The 20,059-nt window shown below is 31.0% G+C and overlaps 1 pseudogene; it reads right to left on the bottom strand.

Annotated features, from left to right (window-relative positions):
• Positions 1-14,231: 14,231 nt before the first annotated feature.
• On the bottom strand, positions 14,232-18,783 carry LOC121994855 (annotated as a pseudogene).
• Positions 18,784-20,059: the final 1,276 nt, after the last annotated feature.

Below are 20,059 nucleotides of genomic sequence, written 5' to 3'. Positions count from 1 at the left end.
CTAGGAGGTCGATTGCACCAACAATCTCCTCCTTTTTGATGTTTGACAAATATGTTTAAGTTAGATCAATTCAAAAAGATTTAGATTTCTAACTTAAACCCTTCTTCTCCCCCTTTTGTCATACACCAAAAAGAACCACTCCATAAATGACTTTAATTGCTAAGGATCCCTAAGTTTTGCACCAACAATGATGAAATACTTGTAAATATTTTCAAGATATGCCTAAGGTATTCCCTCACCCATTTGATGTATTATAGAGTTTTCAAAAATGATTCATAGAGATTTTGAAAAAGCCTCATTCCGTAAAAAAAAATTGAGTAAATATGCAGTATCTTTTTCAAAATAATTTTGAAGAATGCACTAAGTAAGAATATGTTTCAAAAAGTATTTCAAGACTTAAAGTATTTTTGCAAAAACATGATACAGAAGTTTTAATGCTTGCAAAAAATTTTTAGAACTTCTTTCAAAAATACTTTTCTTATGCACTAAGTATTTTTTTATGTGTAAAGAATACTTCAAAGTATGAAAGTTGTAGAGAAATTTTCAAAGTATTTTTGAAACTATGATTTTTAAAAAGTGTTCAAAAAGCTATGAGTTTGAAGAATATGATTTTGAGTTATATTTAAAGGATAAACTTTTGTAAGCAATTTTTCAAAAATATTTTTAAATTAATGTCAAAACTAGAATTCTTTAAATAAGTTTGTAAAAGTAATTTTCAAAAAGTATTTAAGTAAGAGATTTTAAAGATAATTTCAAAAAGATTTGTAAAAAAGTATTATCAAGCAATTTTCAAAAAGTGTTTTGAAACATTTTTTTTTTAAAATATGTTTTCAAAAGCATGATTTTGAATAAAAAATATGTCCTTCAACTAAGTCTCTCCTCCTTAACTAGACACTATTTTTTAGATATCCTTGTTACCCACAAGGAAGACTTTTCTATGTGTGTCTAAGAGTCACGATTGACTTAAGGTTCTAAAGACTTAGGCGGTGAATAACAATAATTATATATAGTACACTCAATCAATCATCAATCAAGATTTGAAAAATATTTCATAAGAAAATAGATTTATAAGTTTTCAAAATCCTTTTTAAGAAAATAGTTTAAATTTTAATTTTCTTAGCATCTCACTCATTCTAAATTTTCGAGTATGGTAATCCTATAATTGTGTGAGATGACTTTACTTAAATTGAATTTTAGTTTAACTTAAATTAATTTTGGGTTACAATGATTAATTAATAGTAACATTATTTGAACTAATATTTAGTTTACTGATTTTAAATTTATTAACTAATTAATAAAGGATTAATTTTAAAATTCAATGATTATTAATTAATTTTAATTGCTATGGTTGTAGGTTGATTGTTAGATTAATAATTGGTTTAAAAAAAATAAGTTTCAATTTAGTATGATTATTTAAGTTTAATTAATTACTTTTTAAAGGTTAAAGTTAAATTAATTTATTTATTGTTTTAAAAATAATTTTGATTAAGTTTTAAAAATAATTAAGTTTTTTTTAAAATAATTTTAATTAAGTTTTAAAATAATTTTAATTAAGTTTTAAAATAATTTTAATTAAGTTTTAAAATAATTTTAATTAAGTTTTAAAATAAATTTAATTAAGTTTTAAAATAAATTTAATTAAGTTTTAAAATAATTTTAATTAAGTTTTTAAAATAATTTTAATTAAGTTTTAAAATAATTTTAATTAAGTTTTTAAAATAATTTTAATTAAGTTTTTAAAATAATTTTAATTAAGTTTTAAAATAATTTTAATTAAGTTTTTAAAATAATTAAGTTTTTAAATAATTTTAATTAAGTTTTAAAATAATTATAATTAAGTTTTTAAATAATTAAGTTTTAAAATAATTTTAATTAAGTTTTAAAATAAATTTGATTAAGTTTTAAAATAATTTGATTTGAATTAAGTTTGAATTTGAATTAATTTAGTTTGAATTAGATTTTATTGAAAAAGGTTATTGAACCCATGTTAGATTCAAACTTAGCTTTGGATTAATCAAGCAGGCGTCCTAAGGATAAGTTTCAGTTCAGTGGCGAGACATATGACCTACTTGAATATCATTAGACCACTTGCTGAAGACTTTCCAAACTGTTCCTGCCCAAAAAACTTAATACTAAGCTTTGGTCTAACTAGCCCATGTTTAACTGGGGTAGCTTCGGTTAGATCCACTAAGTCTAGTGCACCAGGTAGAATTCCATATTCAGCCTAGACATGCCTTCGACAAAGTTTCCTTGACGTACTATCATCCCAATCCATTCCGGTGCTATGTTGTTAGGGTTTGGTAAACCTTTTTAACTAACCGTTCTAAACTAGTAGCATATAGAAAAGATGCATGACATGTTAAATAATAGATAAGTATGCATGAACATGGCAAGTCATATAATTCAAACAAGGCATACATGATTTATTATTGTTTAGTTATTTATTGTGTTATTATTGTTATTATTGCTGTTATTGTTGTTGTTTTATTATTATTATTATTATTGTTGTTGTTGTTGTTGTTGTTTTATTATTATTGTTATTATTATTATTATTGTTATTGTTTTATTATTATTATTTTTATTTTTATTGTTGTTATTATTATTATTATTATTATTATTTAGTTTTATAATTAAAAGGTACATTATTATAATCAAGTTTATGAAAGTTTTGTTTTAAATTTGGTTTTGATTTATAATTTAAATCTAGATTTTGTGAGTTTATAAAATTATTAATAATGTTTTCTAATTTATTAATTTTATTTTGCAAAACATTATTTTATTTTTCTAGTTTTCTAAAATTTGATTTATAGTTTAATTTCTTATTTTTACTTTCTAGATTTTTAGTTAAATTCTGTTTGTTGTTAGTTAATTTTAGATAATTATTATTTTGATTCGAATTATGTTGAATATATTGATTAAATAGATCTGAGTCTTGATTAAGGTTTGGGTTGATTTGGTCAATTTTAATTTTATTAATTAAGTTTTTATTACTTTTGTTAAGTATTTTTAATGTTGAAATTTCATGCATTTTTAATTTTATATTACCATTCAAGCAAGAAGGATCTAAAGCATGCAAATTTTCATATAATTTAAAATTATTTACCATACTAGCTCCCCCTGAATCCTTGAGTCTTTTCTCCGAGCATTGAGATTTGTAGTGTCCCATCTTTTTGCACTTGAAACATTCGATGTGATCCTTCCTTTTCGGGACTCTAGGCTTCGGCTCCTCCTTTGCCTCCGGTTGTGCAGATCGACTCATCGGGCATTTATTTTTGTAGTGCCCCTTTTCACTGCAATTAAAACACGTTATGTGTTCTTTAAATTTTGTATTTAAAATATTACCGTTTGAATCCTCATTAGGATTCTCCCCCTTGACCATTGCCGTTTCAGATTCAGACTCAAGTGTTCGGTCAGACTCGGGTTCAGATCCATTAGCCTCGTCCTCAGCCACTAGAGCGATGAAGCCGATTTGGTCTAGATCTTCTAGATCTGGTTCTGAGGATAGCTCTTCGGATTCGGATTCGGACTCACTTTCTCCTTGATCTTCTAGCCTCGACGGGGTCTCGTGAAGCTTGATCAACTTGGTCCACATCTCGAATGCATTCTTGTAACCTTCTAGTTGACACAAAACTTCATTAGGCAAAACATCTATTAACATATTCATTACCTTTTTGTTCGATTCTGAGTTTCGAGAAGGTTGTCTTAGTGCGATCCAGTAGTCGAAATTGTTACTTCCAATGAAGCATTCCATCATTTGCCTCCAGGAACTGAAGTATACTCGATCATACGAAGGAGGGTCATAGATACTTCGTCCTTCTTGATATGATATCGACATTCTTGTAAGAAAAGATTTAAAAAATATTTCCAAGACTTTTGTCTTGGGATTAGTAGTGCTTGAAAGATAAATATACGAAGAAAAAATAATATACTAAAAGAAAATAAAAAAGTTTTAAAATGCTTTGAAAATCGGTTAAGAAATTTCAGAGCTAACCTGCTCTGATACCAATTGATAGGATCGAGTAGCGCGATAGAGGGGGGGGGGGGGGGGGAATATCGCTTCTTTTTAAAACTATTCTTTTCTTTTTAAGTCAGAATCGTGCAGCGGAAAATAAGAAAGGAGACACAATCGTTTATTTCGTTCGGAGCCTAACTCGACTCCTACTCGAAGGCCCGCGGTCCTTGACCGCACCGATGGGCAAAACACTAAAACTCTTCTCTCCGAAGTCCTCAGAGAGAAGCAGATCGTACAGGTACAATAGAATAAGATAGTAACAAGCCTACTATCTTATTTGCAATTAAGTGGAAAACAAAATATATATATACCGACAAATGAATCGAAGATTTAGCGTAGGTCGGTGCTTTCGAATGACGTAGTTTGCTGTACTGATGAAGATGAGTCGCTTACAGAGCAGTAACTTGTGATCAGAAAAATTGTTGCTGGCCTCTGACCTTGAGCCTTTATTTATAGGTGCACTGAGGTTTGGTTGACCGATCCCTCTGTTCGGTCGACCGAACCAGCTCCGATCACCCACAGTTGGAGTCTGACGCTGGCTCGTAAATTCTGCATTAACTGGCCTTCAATGGTTCGGTCGACCGAACCCTTTTATCGGTCGACCGAACAAGGTTTTTCCTTGTTCGCTGAAATCTGCTGAGATCACCCTTTAATGTTGATTAAATGCTGATTGGATCGGTCGACCGATCCCCAGGTTCGGTCGACCGATCAGCTTCTATTTCCTTTGCTGTTGATCTGTCCTGACATAACTGATCTGTGCTGAGTCAACTTGGTTTGGTAGACCGATCCCTCTGTTCGGTCGACCGATCCGGCTATACCTGCAACACAGAGTTAAGCAAAGTATCCCTGCAACACAAAGGTTATAACAGTAATATATAATGCATGAGTAGTATAAAGACAGTAGGACTGTTTTGATCTCAACTTGGAAACCTTCTCGGTTTCTTCAGTTAGATCAGCGACCTTAGGTTGTTCCCTTTGGGAACTCGACCTCACTGTCGCTCCTCCAGTTGTTTACCTCAACTTACCTGCCAAACATGCTCCTCCAGACATGTTTGGACTTTTGCCTGCTCAGTGTCTGATCGCCTGATCCACTAAGACTTTTCCTACAATACCATATTAGCCAACAACAATAATAGTAATACAGAAAATAATAGTAAACCTAAACCTAGATTTACCGAGATCCGCTGGTCTGGTCGACTGCGTGCGGTCGACTGGAAACCATCCGATCAACCTTTCTTGGAGTTCACTCCTCCAAGACTTCTCGTTACCTAAGGTTACCACCCCTTAGGATTTTCTCCACTTGGCTTCACTCACCAAGACTCAGTATTCGGCTACCCAGGGATCAAGTTCTCCAGACTTATCCACCTGGCTTCCACGACATACCGAGATTTCCCTTACCTAGCCTACAACTAGGACTCAGTATTCGGCTACCCAGGGATCAGGTCCTCCAGACCTATCCACCTGACTTCCACGATATACCGAGATTTCTCTCCTTGCCTAGCCTCCAACTAGGACTTCCCTTGCCTAGCCTACAACTAGGACTTCCCTAGATCAAGCTCCATACTAAAACATTCTTACTTAAACATATTTGTCTGACATTAAAACCTAGGAGGTCGATCGCGCCAACAGACGCATTCCCCGGAAGAGGGAACAGTAGGCGTCGGTTCGACCTAGGGTTTCCGGCCGGAAATCTGAAGTTAGAACCGGACAGTCCGTGACTGTCAAACATTTCATTTATTATGTTTATTATGTGCTAACCTTGTGTTGCATGATATTTTGGGACTAACATATCTTGCAGGGACTAAAACACAAAGCTTGCCTCGGATGAACAACACCTGAGGCGCCCTCCATGGAGCTTGGAGGTGCCTCGGGTGCAAGAGGTGAGTTAGCTGTGAAGAGGAGTTAGAGGCACCCTCAAGGGAACCTGAGGCGCCCTGGATTCTTGCTTGAAGGCATCTTGGAGTGTTGATGGAGGCGCCTCCAGGCTGATAACGAGTAGGCTGCAGGGGCTTATCGCAGTGTAGGTTCCGGGGATAGACTTTGTGTTTGAGGCGCCTCCATGAGGCATTGGAGGCGCCCTCAACGGCCTATAAAAGGCAGTCTCGAGCAGCACTTCACATCATCACAATCTAAGCAATCCTTCTGCAACCAGCTGCTTACGAGAAGTTCCGACGAAGCTACAACTTGACGCCGATGACCTGGAGCTCAAAATTCGTCATTTCTTTTGTCGATTGGTATATTTTTAATGTTAATTGTACTTGAAACTTGTAATCTTTTTACGAAATAATAGTTGTTGCCCAACGTAAATGCTCAACGAGCGTGGGCCTTGGAATAGGACTCGCACAAGGCTCTGAACCAAGTAAATACCTTGTGTTTGAGATTGTGTTGTGTTCTTTTATTTTTCCGTTGCTTAATCTCTTCGTTTATTACTCCGTTAGTTTTAAATCGAACGTTTTAAGAATCTGAAAAGCGTGAAAGCCATGAGCGCTATTCACCCACCCCCCCTAACGCGATCTCGATCCAACATCTTCCTTTGGGCCAACCCATTGTACGCATAATATGATACTTTATATGAGTTATATTTTGGTCCATAGCTCACAACAACCTTAATCGGTTACATAATATGTCTTCCTTTGGGCTGATATTTTTTGTGCATGATTTGAATAAAATAACATTTTGTTCTACAGTTGTAAGCTACTTGATGCATATATCTGGCATAAAAGTAACTTTCCTTTCTGCCGATTACTTTTAGCATAGATACACGTCTACCAACACAAAATGTACTAAACCTACCTACGGTGTCTTCCTTTGGGCCGACACATTAGTTCAACTTAGTAGCACGTTGTGTAGATAGACTCAAAAAAATCCTAAGAACTTTATTCGAACAGAAATTACTCAATCAGCCTTAACAACATAAAATTAAGCTTATTAATCGATTGATATCTTATGGTAATTGATTAATATGATTCAATCGATTATCTCAATCAATTCGAAAGTCTACTATATGCGACTATATGATTATATATAGAACACTCCTCTAAAAAGTTAAAACTTCTTTTAGTTCTATAATTAAATATTATTATTGAATATTATTTAATCCCTTATTATTCATGTATTAAAAAAACAATATATTTTTTTTCGTTTTTTGTTTCACGTTGTTGAAATAGTCAATGAAAATAGTTTGTTTTTTAAAAAAATCACTGTTTCAACGTGAGCTTTCACCAACAAAAGGAAAAAAAACAGACGGTGTTAATAGATTGGAACAAATCCAATCAATTAACGTTCATTTTTTAGGCGGGGATTAAATTATCCCATCGCAAGTTTAGGCGGGGATTTAATTAAGAAAAAAGTCTTAATTAATTTTCATCGATTCTATTCGATATTGTAGATTTGGTAATTGATTGGTAATCAATTGGTCGACCAAATTAATTGATTAAATCATTGCTACATGAAAAATGAAGTCTTTTCTAGGTTTTCTCTTACATAATTTAATTTGCTCGATGATAAAACATTATAGTATATTAGAAAAACTTGATCTAGCATATAAATAATAAATCGACGAAAAACTTTATTACCAAGAAAATGATGAAATTGAACCTGTGGTTCTGATATCAATTAATAGTTCTTTAAAAAAACCTAAACTGCATGAATTCTAGATAATCAAAATAAGAATTCGAATAGGAAACACAAGAATATATGAGCATGGATCTTCGTTTCATCGAGAACATGACATAAGAAAGTAAATACAGTAATTACAAAGAACCTGAATGTAGCGAACTAGCCAACGGACAAACAAGCTAAAATGTTTCAGCATGTTTTGGAAGTTGTGCTCTAATTGAGTCAGAGTTCAGCAGAGATAGACTCAACATCTCACTGCTTATAGTCGTCTCTGGTCGACTAGATCATAATTATCCTCAATTAGATTTTGAAGATTGGATTCCACTTTCACATAGCCGACCTCATCAGCACTGGTAGAGCCAGTTTAGATGATATACTTGGATTGTGGGCTACGCCAGCACCGTCACCCGGCTTGCTCTTTCCTTCTCTTGCATTTTTTTTTCGGCAATTTACCAAATCACGTACCTATAAATCTGAATTGACCAAAAGGCGTATGTTACTTTGTTATTTACCAAAAGACACACTTTTTCAAGTGCACTTCCTTTTTTACCTTTTTGACAAATTTAAATTTTTTTTGTCGTTTTTCTTTTCTCCCTCTTCTCTTTCCTATCTCCTATGCATGCAACTTCTTTTATTTATTTTTTTTATTTTTTTTTTTTGTCCCCAGGGCGTAGCACAGATGGGGAGTGCATAGTTCTGTGGCTAAAAAGGTCCAGGGGTCGATCCCCGGGGTGTCACTGCCTGGGGTTAACGTCTCCGCTATGCACTTTCCACCTGTGTACCTGCATTTACCTCCCTCCATATCCGTGGGACCGGCTCTAGGGGGGCCGCTGATGTGGCGGTTCCACATTTTTTTTTTTTTATTTTTCCTTTCCTCTCTTTCCTCTTTTTTAGTCCAACGACATATAAGATTTAATTAACTTTTTAATAACATTTTAATACATTTAGAGAAGCAAAAAAAAAAATCATGAATAGCAAATTTGAACTCCTTGTAATCTCAACAATCCACAGGAATTGAAATAAGTGTAATCGGAGCTCTCTAAATCCATCAGTGAGTTTTGATCAAAATCCACTGATGGGCCTAGAGACCTCAAATTACACTCATTTCAGTTTCTGTGAATTTCTGAAGTTATAAGTAGTTCAAATATGCTATTCATTATTTATCTTGGCTTATCAAAGGTGTTAAAAATATAATAAGATAAAACTGGTAAAAATCTCCACGTTGGGCCTGATATGATTCAATATCAGGCCTAACGTGGAGAGAATTAATGTACAATGCCTAATAATAAAACATTCTATTTTACTTCTTCGAGGATACAACAATGAAAATAGACTTAAATAAACCAACAAGTTATCATCTGGACCAGCTAAGACCCATGATGATTTGAAGTATAGAAGGATTAAGTGCAAATATAAGGTTCTTCATTAGAGAAACAAAGACAATTAACTGACAACAAAATACTCTAAATTACCAAGCTAACATGTTTGTGCTGAAATTGTAGATTTTATGCAAAGCAAACCGTATAAAATCACTCATGGTCCACTAAAGGTTAATGACACAAATTTTAGATAAGAGCAACATGTTAAAAGTAGGTGGGTATCAATAAAATAACAAAACTATGCAAATAAATCAAAATTATTTAATCACTAAAAGCTATAAAATATCTATAAAGAAACCTTATGTGGTTAGAGAAATTCGATTTCTCAATATGGTAGGCTCAAAGATTATCACTTTTGATCAAAACCCACATTGGGCCTGATATAAAATCATATCAGGCCCACGTTGGGCCTGATATGGAATCATATCAGGCCTAACATGGGTCTGATTTGATTCATATCAGGCCTAATGTGAAGGTCTTTTGTTGATTTTTTCTTATTATATTTTAACATCTTATAAAAGTTAAAATAAACAATGGATAACATATTTGAACTCTTTGCAATATCAGAAATCTAAAGGAACTGAAATGAATGCAATCAGAGCTCTCTAAGTCCATTAGTGGATTTTAACTAAAACCCACTAATGGACCTAGAGAGCTCTGATTACATCCATTTCACTTCCTGTGGATTTCTGATATTGCAAGGAGTTCAAATATGCTATCCATTATTTATTTTGATTTCTATAAGGTGTTAAAATATAATAAAAAAATCAGTAAAAGACCTTCACATTAGTCCTGATATGAATCATATCAGGCCCATGTTGGGCCTGATATGATTCAATATCAGGCCTCATGTGAATCTCACTTTATTAGGAATACTCAACTATTTTAGGAATTTTTCATTTCATAATACGAATCATACCAACTGTTTTAGGATCATTTTACAGTAAAATTCTAACCAAATAGAGAAAAAAATATTCTTATAAATTTATTAGAAAATCGACAAATATTTGGTACCAATTTTGAAGCATTGATGTGCATGACACACTTCCACTTTTCTCCTCTCGTAGTTCAACAAGGATGTCACAACCATTTTCAACGCCCCGTTCTCATTATCTCCTTTTCTTCTTATCCTAGTTCTCAAAATTGATTTTTCATCTTTTTCATAATTATGCATTTTTTAACTAGTAGGCTGCTAGTGCACTAGAATGCCAACACTCATAGTGCCAATTGCCAGCAAGAATGTTTCACAGAATGATATTCAAATATTGGTGTGCAGGTTTACCAACAAAGATCTAAGGATGTGTTTGGTTCAAGTCATTATGTATAATCTTGGTTATGTGATTACCTGATAATCACATAACCAAAATTATAAGGAATAAAATATAATCAAATGTTGTTTGGTTCAACTTAGGTAATACAACAAAAACTTGTTTGTTTGAAGGTTTTAATTAATACCTTAGTTTAATATTTTACCATATTACCCTCAGTTACAAAATCAACTATACATATTATTATTATTATTATTATTATTATTATTATTTATTTATTTATTTTTTAATGTTTTTTTACTTTTCTTTTTCCGATATATTTTTTTACTTTTTATGTGTGTTTTTTATTTTTTAATGTTTTTATATTTTTATATTTTTACATTTTTTAAATTTTAATTTTTATTTATTTATTTTATTTTATTTTTTAATTTTTAAAATTTTAATAATTTTTTTTAAATTTTTAAAAAAATTTTAAATTTTTATAATTTTTAAAAAAAATTTAACAATGTTAAAATTTTTATTTTTTATTTTTAAAATTTTTATTTTATATTTTTTAATTTTATATTTTTTAATTTTTAATTTTTTAAATTATTTATTTTTTTAAAAAATAAATTTTTAAATTTTTAAAAATAATTTTTTATTTTTTTACATTTTAAAATATTTTTTTTACATTTTTTTATCTTTTTTTCATATTTTTTCTTATCGGAGGGTATTTTTGGTAAAAAAAATTCGTTAACCCCGGAATCAACAAAAACCTTAGTTTTCTAAGGTTTTCCGATTCCGGGCTGCATGACCCTTTTGCTGACGTGTCGGACATGGAACATTACTTGGGAATCATCGAATACCTAAACCAAACAAGGTTTTTGTTGATAACCTTGGATGAATAATCAAGGTTATCAAAAATAACCCCGAATCAAACGCACCCTAAGTATACGAATGATTTTTCTAGTAAAGTTACTTAATTCACATCAATGATAAACACTAAACAATAAAACCAGTCTATAAAACTGTTGGCCAAGAAATAAAGTTGTTGCTAGTTCAGAGGTCAGTATATAAAAGGTTCTCTTAACCTCCAGAGATTTTAATAAAAGGTTATCATAAACTTGAGGATGTGGTTAAGCTTTCAATATTACACAATCTTTTCAATTTAGATGATTCGTATTATCCATCAAAGAGTGAACACTCACTTGATTGTGTGGAATATATATACTTACTTGCCTGAGATGCCAAGTATAGTTCTTCTATGAAATGAAAAATTCCTAAAGTAATTGAGCATTCCTAATAGAGTGAGATCCACATGGTGCTTGATATGGAATCATATTAGGTCCACGTTGGGCCTGATATGGAATCATATCAGGCCCAACATGTGTCTGATATGATTTATATCAGGTCTAATGTGGAGATCTTTTGTTGATTTTTTTTATTATATTTTAACACCTTATAGAAGTCAAAATAAACAATGAATAACATATTTGAACTCCTTGTAATATCAGAATCCACAGGAACTGAAATGGGTGCAATCAGAGCTCTCTAGGTCCATCAGTGGATTTTGGTCAAAACCCACTAATGGACTTAGAGAGCTCCGATTGCACTCATTTAATAATAAAAAAATCAGCAAAAGACCTCCACATTAGGCCTGATATGAATCATATCAGGTCTAACGTGGACCTGATATGATTTTATATCAGGTCCAATGTGGGTTTTGATCAAAAGTGATAATCTTTGAGCTTACCAAATCATATCAGACCCAATGTGGGTTTTGATCAAAAGTGATAATCTTTGAGCTTACCATATTGAGAGATCGGATTTCTCTAACCACATAAGGTTTCTTTATGGATATTTTATAGCTTTTAGTGATTAAATAATTTTGATTTATTTGCATAGTTTTGTTATTTTATTGATACCCACCTACTTTTAATAAGTTGCTCTTATCTAAAATTTATGTCATTAACCCTTAGTGGACCATGAGTGATTTTATACTATTTGCTTTGCATAAAATCTGCAATTTCAGCACAAACCTGTTAGCTTGGTATTTTAGAGTATTTCATTGTCAGTTAATTGTCTTTGTTTCTCTAATGAAGAACCTTATATTTGCACTTAATCCTTCTATACTTCAAATCATCATGGGTCTTAGCTGGTCTAGATGATAAACTTGTTGGTTTATTTAAGTCTTTTTCCATTGTTGTATCCTCAAAGAAGAAAAATAGAATGTTTCATTATTAGGCATTGTACATTAATTCTCTCCACGTTAGGCCTGATATTGAATCATATCAGGCCCACGTTGGGCCTGATATGATTCAATATCAGGCCCAACGTGGAGATTTTTGCTAGTTTTATCTTATTATATTTTTAACACCTTTGATAAGCTAAAATAAATAATGAATAGCATATTTGAACTCCTTGTAATCTCAAAAATCCACAGGAACTAAAATGGGTATAATCTGAGGTCTATAGGTCCATCAGTGGGTTTTGACCAAAACTCACTGATGGACTTAGAGAGTTCCGATTGTACTTATTTCAATTCCTGTGGATTGCTGAGATTACAAGGAGTTCAAATTTGTTATTCATGATTTTTTTTGCTTCTCTAAATGTATTAAAATGTTATTAAAAAGTTGATTAAATCTTATATGTCGACTAAAAAAGAGGAAAGAGAGGAAAGGAAAAATAAAAAAATAAAAGAAGCTGCATGCATAGGATATAGGAAAGAGAAGAGGGAGAAAAAAAATAACAAAAAAAAGTTAGATTTGTCAGAAGGGTAAAAAAGGAAGTGCACTTGAAAAAGTGTGTCTTTTGGTAAAAAGCAAAGTAATATAAGTTTTTTGATCAATTCGGATTTATAGGTGCGTGATTTGATAAATTGCTATTTTTTTTCTTTCTTTCAAGGTAAACTTAAGTTTTTTTTCTTGTTGACTGTCATCGGCTACCCAATCTACAGCCCGGGTAGCCTAGAACGTGGGTCCGCCCTTGCACATAAGTGGTATATGACTTAATTGTTATTGTTGGTTCCACTTCCACATCTTATTATATACAAAAGTAAATAAATTATCAAAATCTTCAGGATCTTCTGAGACATCATCAGTAGCAATGATGTTAAAAAAAATAAAAATTAGAAGATTACATAAACTCCTAACTAATTAAATTCATAAAAGTTTGTATAATTCAATTAAAAATCTTGATTTATTTTTTCACGAATTTTAAAATTACGTTTTAAAATTTGTAAATAAATATCATTTTTTAAAAATATTTACGAAGACTGCTATCATTTGTTAGTTTAAAATCTCTTGCAAATTTTATAATTTTATCTTTTTTGACTTTGAAAATTTTAAAATTAACATAGAATTAAAAATTTATGATATTTAAAATATGGAATACTGCTTTCAAAATAGGTTGATTTTTTTTACAAATTTAATTGCATCATTTAAAGTTTTTGAAAAAGTTAATTTTTAAATTTCAAAGTTCAACTAAACATTCTTCAAATTATATAATATTATGGTGAAATAATAAATTTAGTTAAACATATTGATTAAAATAAGATAAATCATTACTTAACAGGGAATTGGTATATTTTAAGTCTATTATGACAGTTTTTTCTCTATCTAATAGGAATACCTTTTAAAAAATTTAAATATTGTTATTTGAGACTAATTATATATATATTATGAAATTTAACTATTTGAAAAAATTAGATTTTTTTTAATTGTATTAAAAATATTAAATGACAGGGACATATACAATTATACATTAAAAACTCTTGGAATAAATTATTCAATTATAATTTGATGATCAATAAATAATTTTTTTATGTTTATTTCATATTTCATGACACAATATATCACATTGAGACAAAAAAAAAAAGGAGAGAGATTAATTTGTTTAATCATTAATGCAAATTAATACAGCAAAAGAAGAAAAAAATACATATTAATCAAAATTCAAAACTAAAGTCTTGAAATGCTAGACTGGTAGCTCCAACTCAGCATGAGCAATCTTATTCGGTGTGGCCTTGAAATAACAAGCATAGAGAAGTAGTTGAGCAACGCCAAAAAGAGTCCCCAAACCATTTGGAACCTAATGAAAGAAAGTGATAAAATATATATATATATTTAATTTATCAATCAAGATTAATTATATGGAATTAAATATACAAATACTTACGAGGAGATTGATATCGAAAGGTAAGAAGCCATAGCTAGTCCAACAAACTCCATTAAGAAAGCTAGCAAGAGAAAGTGAGAAGGGCATGAACTCCACGCTCTTTGTTTGAATCACAAGTTTCTAGAAAAGTATAATAATAAATTCTTAAGACTATATATATATATATATATATATATAGTTGAATTCGACATTGGAGAGAATGTTCTTACCATCACAACAAGAGGAGAGGCATACATGCAAGTTCCAAAAATAATACAGAGGATACCCACAATTAAGGATCTCTTAGTGGTTGTGTCGATCAACAAGAGCACTGAAGTTACTACAACTATCATGAACAGCATCTCAAGTGCTAATAGTTTGATGACCTTCAACTAAATTATATTTACATGTGTAGATTGGTTAGGGAGAAGTTTTAAATGGTACTACAAATACAATAGAGGAAAAAGTATTGCGAATGTTATACTTACAGACCTTGACGAGAAGAATAGATTAAAAAAACGGTTATGTAGAGTACTTCAAAAGCTATACCAATGCCATTGATAGTGATGACTAGAAGACTATTGGGGTGTACGATGGGGAGCCCATAGAAAAACCAAAGCAAACTATTGAGTAATGTGGCGAGGTAGGGAATCGGTGAAAACTTCTTCACATCCTTGCTCCGGATGATTTGTATATTTGTCGTCCTATAAATAATGGAAGAGTTGCAATTACATTAACATATAATTTTTCTAAGTAATTATTAATAAAAAATTAAAAAGGTTTGAAAGATTACATGGGCGACAAAAATAAACCACACGAGATTACATTGCCTGCAATGAACATAAATTTTTTTTATCAAACATCATGAAAGATGAAAGAATTGATTATTGTTTTTAAATAAAATAAATCAATATATATACCGGTCACTCCGATGATGGTACGAATCATGCTTTGGTTTGCAATCATCTTTAGTAGAGTATTGTTAACTCAAACAATGCCTTGTAAATCAATAAAAAGGAAGATCAAATCAAATATACATTTCCGTCTTCACCCAATTGGATAAATCAAAAAAGAACATATCAAAAAAACAAAACAAAAAATTTATACATACCAAAAAGAATGTGATGTCTAAATAACTCTTCCACGTCGGCGGCGCTCTCTTTCGCTCTAGATGTTCTTTCTCCTGTATCGATGTAATTGCAAAGGTTGCTTTTTATAGTCTATTGTAGCCAATCATAAGAGAAACAAGTTCGTGATATTATTCTTTAAACTTCCTATATTATTATATTTATGAACCAAGTAAAACTTATTTTTATTAATTAACATAACGAATTAAAAGGAATGGTCTTTTTAGTTAATTTAATGGATTAAATTTTGTTTAATAATTTGACACGAAATTACTAATTTAAAATAATGGTCTTACAATTTAAAGAAAAACTTTTGGAAATAAGAGAATTTTAAAAGCCTTGAATTATTTTAATATATATTTAGGGTTAAGTTAATTATTTAAAAATATGCCACATATATTTAGCAAAAAGAGTTTCATAATAATATGGATAAATTCAAAGAGTTAATTGCCCTTGATAATAGTAACGATTTTATTATTTACTATTAATTATTGATTAAGTTAATTTATAATACCAAGTCAATTAATGGTTAATTAAGTAAGTTAATTAAAAATAAATATCTCACCTCTTTTTTCATTTGCAATATTTCAAGATATCTTACAATTTTAAATACCTCATCTCTTTTCTATTATCTCTTATCTCGGTCCCCGGGGCCATGGTACCGCGGTAGGACATCCAAGTTATTTCCCAGGCACCCACGGTTTGTACCCCAGCTATGGTTTGTAACCCTGAGGTTACCTCAATTGATTGCTTTAACTTGAAGTTTGTTTCACCATCTAGATTCATGGTCTCAACATAACAAATCCCATCGTCATAACTTGAAGAGAGCACAACAAAATCAGCAGGAACGAAGTTATCTTTCTCCACTTTCACAATATCACCAACTCTAAGATTCCTCCATTCTATAGATTTGAATGTGCCACCACCTTGATGTAATTCGACTTTTCTATTATTCACCTCGATATCTTGTGCAAGGAAATATTATGCCTTAATCACGCATTGTCATAAAGTACAATAAACATTTCATATCATCCCCACGGGGTGCTCAATTGGTTAGAGAGTAGCAGATTTGTTATAATGGAGTAGGGATCAATTTCCGACGGATGCATACCTTTGGAGAAAAATTCTATCTACCCTCTAACTATTTGGCGGTCGACTATAAACTAATCACATAATTTATTTCTCTTTACATAATCTAAAAAAAGACTATGAGGGACACTTGAAATGAACATATTTTACTAGAATGCAACAACAAACATTTCATATTTAATAACACAACCTCTGTTTAGAAGGAAAATTACCTGTGAAACATTACAATGCAATATCCTATATTTATATCCTTAGCTAAATCAAATCCAGTTACTTTTTTAGCAAAAGATATTTTTTTAGTCAATCAGGTTTTCAGCATATGATAAGGCATGCTATTAGGTACTACCACTACAACAAAAATAGCCTACGACAACGGATATTATCTGTTGTCGTAGGGTCAAAAAACCATTGTAATTGACTGTGTTGTTAAAGACATTGCCCTACGACAATAGTTTTGAATCCGTTGTCTTTGTAGACATTCAACAACGATTTTTATCCGTTGTTGTTTATATGCTCGAAAAATATTTTACCCTATACGACAACATTTTAAAACCGTTGTGATAGATAATTTCGACAACAGATATAAACCGTTGTGGTAGACCCTTTTACAACAGATATAAATCGTTGTGGTAGATAATATTTACTCGTTTTGTATTTTACAACAGTTATAAATTGTTGTAGTATATAATTTTTAATATATTTTTACAACGGATAAAATCGTTGTCTTTAATCACTTTTCACAAAAAAAAATACCATTGTGGTTTACATATTTTTTACAATGTTTTTAACCGTTGTCTTTAATGTTCATGTTGTAACATAATAATACCAAACAACCAATACAAAACTAAATATTTACTACATTAAATCCAAAATAAAAGTCCATATATCATCTTGTAGCCACATATATTACAAATATACAAAATGAGTTGAACTCATCAAACTAACAAAAGTATCAAACCATAAATCACATGTTTTCCAGTACTGTTCTCCATATAGCTTTTGCACATTAGCAAGGCAATCTACATGCAACCAAACAAGGCTCACTCCTTGCATCAAAAATCTCAAGCCTCATGAATTGGCCGAGTTACGTACTTAGCTGCAAGAGAAAAATTAAATACAAGCAATTCCAGGATTTCTCTAATATAAAGAAATTCCATGACAACACTAAATTCTAGAATTCCATACTTTTGATTTAGATTTATTCATATAAATCTACATAAAATACAAACAATATAACCAACTTAGTCTCAGAATTTAACTTATGTAATACAAGCAATTCCAGGATTTCGCATAACTCTAATATAAAGCAGTTCCAGGACAACTCAATTCCAGAATTCAGACTTCTGATTTAGATTTATTCATATAAATCTACATAAAATACAAGCAATATAACCAACTTATAGTCTAAGAAATAAAACTTATGCAATACAAGCAATTCCAGGATTTCACATAGCTCTAATATAAAGCAATCCAGGACAACTCAATTCCAGAATTCTAGACTTCTGATTTAGATTTATTCATATAAATCTACATAAAATACAAGCAATATAACCAACTTATAGTCTAAGAAATAAAACTTATGCAATACAAACTTATGTAATACAAGCAATTCCAGGATTTCGCATAGCTCTAATATAAAGCAATTCCAGGACAACTCAATTCCAGAATTCCAGACTTTTGATTTAGATTTACTATACATCTCTGATATATGCTTTGTTCCTGAAAAAATGTCTTTATATACAAAACATGCTCATAATTCCAGTCAACAGGCTATAGACTCCATCTACTAACTCAGCCGAATATAATCGCTATACGACAAACTTAATTTTTTCCCGGAGGCAAAGTTTAATAGACAAAACAAAAACACAAATATAAGGACACCACGATAATACCTATAACTAAATTCACAAAATGTTCAATCAACAAGATAACACATGGATGTATATTAGGTATGACATATCAAAGCAAAAGATGAGAACAAAGAGAGGCAATAAATTATTGGGCAAAGGAGGTATTGGGCAAAGGAGTCAGCTAGCAGTGAACAAAAAAAATTTATTGGCAATAAGGAATCAAAATCAATAAGTCATGGAGTCACATACAAACTGTTTCAAATTGATACACACTTCGCCATGCAATGATACAAACAAACCTGACATCCCTATCAATCACCTTTAAACCTTTTATAGAAATTGACATAAGAAACTACCATGTATACTGCATTTATACTTCAACAATGAGGGAGTTAGGTTCAATGGTCTAAAACTAGGAACTAATGCAATAAAAACTAGTAGTAGATCCAGGACTAAAGAAAAGCAGAATTCAGAACTGATTTTTAAATGAGAGAGGGATAAAAAAAGATCATCAACCATAGAATTTACTAAATGATTTAGAAGTATCCCAAATGAAGTTCAGCCATCTTTTGAAGTTTAGTAATTTATACCTAGTAATGAATATAGTCTAGTACGCAATCCACCCATTCGGAGCGCACTTCGTCAATTTCTTCGTTAGAGTAAATTGTTTTCATGAACTGTTAAGAAACCCAGATTATATTAGTAAAAATATTAGTAATGAAGAAGCAAAATCAAATAAAAGAAATTATTTGAGAAAATTGAGAATATGTCAAATATTAGCATTGAGATAAGTGAATCCTTCACGCTGGTAGCATTTTCTTCAATAATTTCTCTCATAAATTTCATCACATAAAATCCACATTATTTCGCATCAGGTTGTCGAGGACCCTAAGAAATTGTCAATGAATAATGCATATTTAAATATTTTTTTTCACAAGTAGACATATGTGTGTATATATAGTATACAAACCTTTACAACTTCCCACGTAGGCTTCTTTTTCCCTTTCCTTTCCTTGTTCAGATTGAACAATTTCAATCTCCTTCGTACAACAAGAGTTGACATATGAGTAATAAATTAAATGCTTAGTTAAAAAAAATATGTACTCACATATCCACTACATATTTCCAGTCCTCATAATGATTGCAATGATTAAGTGAATCGAACAAATAAACCATCTCCACATAAGGGTCGATGACAGTCAAAATCCAATAAAAACTATGCACAAAACAGATAGTCAATGCATAAATTCAACAAAATTGTCAAAAAAAAATCTATTAGAAATAAAATTGTAATATTTATTTACCCAACATTATGTGGTGCCAAAACTAGTTGATTTCTTGCTGGACCACTCAACCTATCAGCAAAAACACTTTGCCCAACTATTCAAGTATTCAATCTTTTCATTTTTGTCCAGTTTGGATACATATAGCATTACTGGGAGGGTTTGTGGATCCACAAATATGAACTTATTAACCTTGTTTTCTTTTTTCATCTTTTTGAAGAGAAACCTTCCATTCAAGCAAGATAATGTTACTATGTTAAACAAATAAAAGGGAAAAAAATTTGAGTGCGGCGAAAACT

Source organism: Zingiber officinale, chromosome 6A (assembly GCF_018446385.1).
Source record: "Zingiber officinale cultivar Zhangliang chromosome 6A, Zo_v1.1, whole genome shotgun sequence".
Classification (NCBI taxonomy): domain Eukaryota; kingdom Viridiplantae; phylum Streptophyta; class Magnoliopsida; order Zingiberales; family Zingiberaceae; genus Zingiber; species Zingiber officinale.
The sequence above is the reverse complement of the archived record's forward strand: the minus strand, read 5'-3'. Positions and strand labels throughout refer to the sequence as shown.